Here is an 8504-nt window from a genome sequence, read left to right on the forward strand (position 1 = left end):
CATGCAGATTTCGGTCCTTCCTTGTGCAGTTCACGGTTTTGCTTGTTTTTGTGCTTTCAGGTGGTTGGCTCGACTCCAGGCTCACCAGGCTACATCTAGACACGTAATAGGATGCATTAGGACCATGTTGGTCCATTCAAACCAGCCCCATGCATGATGAAACCCGAAATGACAGCAGCTTTCCTCCACTGCCATTGTGTGCTTCGAAATTTCAGTTTCTGCTGTCATAGGAAAAGATCTGATCTTGGCTGCCCTAAGGGCCTATAGCCATGGTTAGATCACTTCCCTAGTATGTCTAAGACGTGACTAAGTCACCCTTTTGGTGGCTTGGTCCATGGTGCATCGGTTTTTAAACACAAAGCAAGAACAGCCCCTTCGCCCCTTTTTAATTCTGCATGTGTCCCTCGGTTTTTGATGGTATGGGATGGATCTTGGTTGGCCTATGGCCCTTAGCCACGGTTCATACCATACCCCAAGATGTCTAGGTCGTGCCATGGTCAATGAAATGGCCACTGGAACGACACGAGACAACGAACAAAGCAAAACACCCCTCACGCGCGCAAGGGTGCTATCGGGTGGAACTTTTCTGATGTTGCTGGAATAATTCGAATGGTGGCTGGCCTAGGGCCCTTAGCCATGGTTCAAATCATTCCTTGGGATGTTGTGGAGAGGCTCTGGTCGGTGGTTCAAGCCCCAATGGCCAAAAGTCTCGCAAACGACGCGATGCAAGCGAAGTTGCTGCTGCTGGAATTTGACAGCAACTTGCTGTGTCGGTTCGGAGGCTCGTTTGAGTTCTTGGTTGGCTTTTAGCCTATGGCCTTGGACTGGACAGTGCCTCATCGAGTTAGGAAGGCCACGTTTTTGGCCGTTCGTGATTCGGATCATTTTTGAGGTCGTACGAGAATTTACGGTGCGATGTGCCAAATTGACTCTCGAAAGAGCGTTTCATGTTTTGGCCTCCATTCACCTAGATTTCGGCCCTCACCATTTTAGGAGCATAAATTCATAATTTTAAGTGTATTTTAATCATGACTATACGTTGGTTCAGTGTTGGTTCGGGTTGGCTCGGAGTCATGATTAAATACGAAGTCGTCGAGCGTCATTGTCGCATTTTTTTTACTTAAATTGCATAGTTGGTCAAGTAGAAGCTATTGCATATTTTTCATGGCATATTTAGGTTGCAGCGAGCCTGGGAACGATCCAATCCAGTTGGTAAAAATAATACAGGATATTTCATTATACAATTTAATTATATTACGTGCATGAAAATAGAAAATACTTATTTTGAGATTTATGCGATATTGCTTGTGGTCAATTCACTATTTTGGGAGCACTATTTACTCGGTCGCCAGTGACCGATCAGTTCAGTTTGGTACCACCCGGTCGCCAGTGACCGGTCAGTTCAGTTCAGTTTGATACTCCCCCGGTAGCCAGTTACCGATCAGTTCAGTTCAGTGCAGGGGCCACATGCGTAGACCATAATCTCAACAGAAAATTATTACCAGTTATTTCAGTACAGGGCTCCAAGGAGCAACATTTTTACTACGATTTTAATTCAGTCATGCACGTATTATAATTGCTCAGTACAGGTTATTTTCAGTATGCCCCATGACATGATATTTTATCCCATGCAAAATTTTACTAGTATTTACTCGTTACCTACGATATATGCATGCTGAGTCTTTAGGCTCACTAGACTTGATTGTTGTAGGTACTGATGAGGTCAGGGCCGAGGGCGGGGACCAGTGAGCCAGCTTGGGTCAGCAGTAGTGGCACCCGAGGACCTCAGTTCAGCATTTATTATTTTATTTCTCAAACAATTTTTAACAGTTGTGGGATACTCTTAAATTGTTATTTCGCAAATAAATCTTTTCTTCCGCTGCCATTTTGAATATCAAACTTTGTTTATCGGTTTATTTATGAATGAGGCATTTTGATTATTTAAAAAGAAAACTTGAAAATTTTTCCGCAAATTTTCAAGCAAGGATTTTTAGGCCTTCACACTAAGAGTGTATAATCATAACTACGGACTTATCCTCTCGATGAATGATAACCACTTGGAAAGTTCGAGGGAGGGTAGTTCGGTATAATCATCATATGACTACACATCTTCATGTTTGGACATCTCTATGCCCTTACAAAGAAATGCGGTTTACAACATTACAGATGCTAGTTTTGAGCTCAAGTGACCTTTATCCACGTTTGAGTCAATAAATTCCATAGCCATCCGTTGGCTTGCAGGACATCTACTCTAACACGATATATTATGCATATTGAAATATCTTATACCTTAGTCAAGTTTGATAATTTCGAATATGAATCGTTTGGTCTTTCGTGTTATGCTAAGAAAGTAAGGTGACAATTCGATGTTTTTCTTGCGCCCCTAATTTTGATAGCCAATTTCTGACAAATATCTCAAATAATATTGAAACAACCATGTCATAAATGCAGTTTATACTAATATATACTCAGTTACGCTTTTCAATTTCAATTTATATCTAATAGCAGTATATGGCTTTTTTTTTAATATATTTTAATTTTTGATATTTGACCATGGGAATTTGCAAGGATAGGATAACTGGAATATTTGTAATATGTGTGGTAAAAATTTGAAAAATTATGAAAAATGTATGGTATTTGGTATGATTATAATATAATGTATAATTTTTTGAATTCTCTTGCAATGACTAAAATCCCCCCACCATAGTTTTTCTTTTTTTTACTACTTTAGTTTTTGAAGTTAAACAATAAGGAAAAATTTGGTAAAACAATTCCACGTATCAGATTCAATTTGATTCTAAGCCTCAAATGGTATCAGAGCCATGAAAATAATTTGGTTTATGATTTGGCACTTTTATTCAATGAATATATTTGGTATGAAAGGATATGTTCAAATACAGTTTAATAATGAACAAAGAAGATTATTACCCTCTTCTGTCTATGCTAGATCAAGATCTAGTCATTCTTTTATTTCACCTCTAGATTACATGGTGGATATTCCACAAACTTGTAGAGCTTCAACTTCTCAGATAAGAGAAGAAATAGAATCTTCAGCAAAAGATTTAATTATTAATCAAAAAAATATTGTTCATCAAAGTAACTTTCAAAAAGTTTAAGAAACTGATACTGTTTTAGAAATGAATTTTACTATTTAATAGATAGTAAACCAAAAATTGATTTTAATAAAGGATCTCTTGCTAGAGCAAGGATCAATGCAGAATTTTATCAACCCAAATGAAAATCTTTCAGATAATGGTATTTTAAAAGTTTCTCTGAAGAAGAATTTAAATATATTGTTACAGAATTTTATAAATAATATGAAAACAAAAATAAATTAATACATTTTGTTCCTTGGTTTTTTTAAAAATTTATTATAGATTATATTTGTATTCTTGAAAGAAATTATAAGTTTCCTTCTGGACAGATTCAACAATCTATTTATCCTCCTCAACAACCTTTTATTATAGAAAAAAATAATAAAGTTTTAAATTTTACTGCATTTTCAAAATTATTTGAGAAAGATATGTTACAGATAACTGTGAAACATATTAATCAGATAATTGAAAAACAAAATTATACAAATTTATATCTTACAATAATAGGAGAAAAAATAGTTTCTCTTAAAGATCATATTGATAAAATTATTTTAGCTATTAATAAAATTAAATGGGCAGATAAACCTACCCAATATAAATATTATTATGATAAACCTACTCCCACGGATGTTCTTGTTGAAGAACAAGAATATATTTTCTCTAATAGTTATAATGGAAAAAGTATATATGAATGGAATATTGATGGTGTTAGTAACAAACAAATTTATAATACTGCTCACAAAATGCTTATGATAGTACTGTGTGTAAAACTTCAGGTAATACTGATAAAACTATTGCTAGAATGATTATAGCAAGATTTACTGGCCAACTTAAAAGTTGGTGGGATAATTATTTAAATCAATCGCAGAAAGATGATATTTTCAATTCAATAAAAATTGAAAATAATATTCAATTAGAAAATGTAGTATATTCTTTAATAATGACTATGATTGAACATTTCACTGGTAGATTCACTGATAATAGTGAACAAATTCGTACTTTATTAAGTAATCTAAAATGTAAACACTTATTGATTTTAGATGGTATAAAGATATCTTTATATCTAGTATTTATTAAATACCAGACTGTAATAATAGTCTGTGGAAAGCTAAATTTATAGATTTTGTTACCTTTTCTATTTGCTGAAAGAATTAGAAAAGTAATAAGAAAAGATGATACATATATTCCATATGAAAATTATACTTATAGAAAATTAATAAGTATTTGTGTTCAAGAGGGTTTATCTCTCTATAATGAATTAAAATTAAATAATCAAATTAAAAGATAGAATTTATTTGAGAAAAACAATTAGGTAAATTTTGTGATCAATTTAGAATGGACCAACCTAATAAAGGTAAGAAGAAAATAAAAGATAAAGATGAAAAACTTTATAGAAAGAAAAGACATTTTTTTGAAAGACAAAAGGATAAAAAGAAGAAAAGAAAAGATATCCGTGATTTACGGAAAGCAGAAAAATACAAAAACAAATTAATAATTTATAGAAAATGCAAAAAGTCAGGACATTATGCTAATCAATGTTGGGCTAAAAACAAAATTAATAATTTAGATATTGATGAAAATCTTAAAGAAACATTATTTAACATAATAATGGATTCAAATAATAATTCTGACAGTGAGTCTGAGAATTCCTCAGAATCATTTGAATCAGAAGAAATTCTAGAAATTAAATCTAGTTCTTCAGATCAAGAAGAATATGATAATTGTATACATGGAAAATCTTGTATAAATCATATAGATGATACTAATGATAAAAATAATGAGTTTTATAAACTTATGTCGCAATTTCAAGATTTAAATATTAATGTTTCAACTAATAATAATATTTTAGAATTCCTTAAATTGATTAAGGATCCAATATTGAAATCTACAATAATAGATCAAATGAAAAATACTGTTTCAACTAGTAGTAATAATATTCTTGTTTTTCTTGTTGATGATGACAATCTTTCTGATATAAAGAAATTTTCTCCTCTTTTGAATAGTTTCATAGCCATAAGACTTACCAGTATCTGGATCATCTCTTAATAGTTTTTCCCAAAATTTTGTGGAACTGACCCTCCATATACAAGGGATGCCTTCATTAGTGTAACCGAATTCTGGTTGCCATTTCCAGATCCATGGAATTCCAAATTCCAAAAAGAATAGACATAGGTCTTGCCATCAATCCAATGTTCTGAAAAAGATTTTGTAATACTTGGGAAAACATTTAACCAAATATTCATTGGTTTTATGAAAACCTCGCGCAAAATTTTTGCTGATAGACCAAATATTTTCCACCATATTAAAAACCAATTAGGAATTGGATAATGGAAAACATTTTCACAGATTTTTAAAAACCATGTATGCTTTCGTTTTTCATTTTCATAAAATGTAGAACCCGTAAATTAGACTACGTATAAGCCATGCATAATTCTAGTATTTAAATTAAAATGATTTTATTGCATGAGTATTTAAATTATTTTCTTTAAATTTGATGAGTTATTTTACGCAGTATTTTAGTTATTATATTTTCAATTAAATAAGTGAGGCCGGACCGGAGTTGGAGTATGAAGATAAAATTTAATATTAAGAAAATATTCCTAGAATTTATTTAAGATAAAAAATAATTTATTCTAATGAAAAAGAATGTTTAAGGATTTATTTAATTAACTTGAGATAAGTAGTAAATAAATTCTTTATGTCCAATAATTTAATTAAAAGCCTAAAATAAAATATGTGATCAATTGAGATAAGTTAATCTAGGCTTATTTTATTTAAGAAATTGTAACTTAACATGATAGTAAATTTAATTTAAAAATTTGCCATGCATGCAAGATAATTACCATCCTACATTAATTTATTAATTCACTAAAATACATAATTAATGTTTAAAACTTTAAGGAGATAAAATTCAATAATTAAACAATTTTTCCCTCCATTCTAAACATAGAATTCGGTCACCTCATTTAAGGAATTGATATTATTTGACAACTCTCCGTTTTGATATCTTTCCTTAATCTTTTCATGGCATAGATAATTCTCTCATTTTAAATCCCCAACAATTAATAATTTAGCAATATTTCATCCCCATTTATCTTGTAATTTTCGGCCATCACCTAAAAGATTTAAATTAAGCTTGACAACTCATTTCCTTTGATTCTCTTCCTTATCTATTCTTGGTAGATAACCCCTTCATTTTTAATCCCCACTAATTAATGATTTAAGCAATATTCCATCCCATTTTAATAGTAGATTTCGGCCACCTCATTATTTTAAAAGACTTAATTTTTGTTTTTGCAACTCACTATTTTAATTCATTTCCTTATCTTTTCTTGGAGCTAATTCCCCCACCTTTTTAATCACCAAGTAATTCACAATTAAGCAATATTCCACCTTAAACCTAGACTAGAAATCGGCCACTTCCATGTAAATTATTCTCCATATCTCTCTCAAATCAAATCATTTCCCTTATCTCTCAACTCATGGATAGAAAGATTTCTATCTTGCCATTCTATCCCCATTTATCTTGCAACTTCCTCATTCATTTCCTAGACTTTTATCCCTCCTCATTTTCAAAAATTTCAGTCCCTTTCAGTAGAGAAAACGTGAGAAAGCAAAGAAAAATAAGAGAGAAAACACAAGAAAAATAAAAGAGAAAACAAGAGAAGAGAACTCCGTCTCCGCCGCGCCGTGTCGTCGTATTAATTCGTTTTCTTTTCAAACGAAATCCAGGCATGTTTATATTTTTATTGAATCTTCAATCAAGTCATATTAATATTTTAAAACATCATGTGTGCATGAATCATGAAGGAGAAAACCGAAATTTTCAGTAACAAGAACAAGAAAAAAAATTCTGCACAGATTTTTGTTTCTATTCATGCTTCACGTTTGGTATGTTTCCTTTCGATTTCAAGGGTGGCTCGTTCAGGGGGCTTGAAGCTGCATATAGACATGTACTAGGACATGTTAGGGTCATGAAAGAACGTGGTTCCAGCACCACGCACTCTGGAAGTCAGAAATGACAGCAACTCCTCAAGCATGCCCATTTTTGGGTTCGATTTTCTCATGTTGCTGTCAAGGGTTGATGCTTCTGATCTTGGCTGCCCTAGGGGAGATAGCCATGGTTAGAACATCTTCTGGAAATGTCTAAGATGTGACCAAGTTGGTATTTCGAAGCTTGGTCCATGATGAATCGGTTTTCAAATCAAAAACTAGAACAGCCCCTTCGACCCCTTTTAAAATTCTGCATGTGTCCTCTCGGTTTGGGTGTTGGTGTGTATCTTGGTCGGCTCTTTAGCCCTTAGCCACGGTTCATACCATACCTCAGGATGTCTAGATCAAGCCATGGTCAACCATATGGCCATTGGTACGATGCATGACAGCAACAAAATAAAATTTCAGAAACATCACGGTACAGATTTTTAAGTTCTCGGTTGAGGCTTTGTGTTGTCCTAGGTGTTGGACTTGATTGTGGTTGGCCTAAGGCCCTTAGCTATGGTTCAAGCCACATCTTAGGATGTTGGGAAGAGGCTGTGGTTGGTGGTTCAAGCCCCAATGGCTAATAGTCTCGCAAATGAAGCGATGTAAGTACAAGTGCGGTTGCTGGAATTTCTGGACAGCAACTTGCTGCTTCGGTTCAGAGGCTCGTTCGAGTTATTGGTTGACTTTTAGCTTATGGCCTTGGACTGGACAGTACCTCATCATGTTAGGAAAGTCATGTTTTTGGCAGTTTGTGATTTGGTCAAGTTTAGAGGTCGTACGAGGATTTACGGTGCAATGTGCCAAAGTGACTCTCGAAAGAGCGTTTTATGTTTTGGCCTCCATGCACCAAGATTTCGACTTGTACAACTTTAGAAGCATTATTTCATCATTTTAAGAGTATTTTTAATCATGACTAAACGTTGGTTTGGTGTTGGTTTGGGTTGGCTCGGAGTCATTATTAAATACTAAGTCAGTAGGCGTAATTGTCTCGTTTTTGGATTCAATTACGAAGTTTGGTCAAGTAAATCATTTGCATATTTTTCATGACATAATTAGGTCGCAGCGAGCCTGGGAACGGTCCAACCCTTACGGTAAAATTAATACAGGATATTTAAGTACGTAATTTAATTATATTACGTGCAAAAATGTAAAATATCCATTTTTGAGATTTATGTAATATTGCTTGGGGCCACTTTGCTGTTATTATTACTTCACCCGGTGGTCACTTACCGGTTCAGTTAAGTTCATCTCGGTGGCTACTTACTGGTCCTACCCAGTATACTGTGGCATTAGCCTGATCAGACGTACCCTATTTCACCTGGTCGTCAGTTACCGGTCAGTTCAGTTCAGTGCAGTTCAGGGGGCCTTTTGCGTATAAAATAATCTCAACAGAAAATTTTTACACGTTATTTTATGACAGGGATCTAC

Source organism: Primulina huaijiensis, chromosome 8, assembly GCF_012295235.1.
Source record: "Primulina huaijiensis isolate GDHJ02 chromosome 8, ASM1229523v2, whole genome shotgun sequence".
Lineage (NCBI taxonomy): Eukaryota > Viridiplantae > Streptophyta > Magnoliopsida > Lamiales > Gesneriaceae > Primulina > Primulina huaijiensis.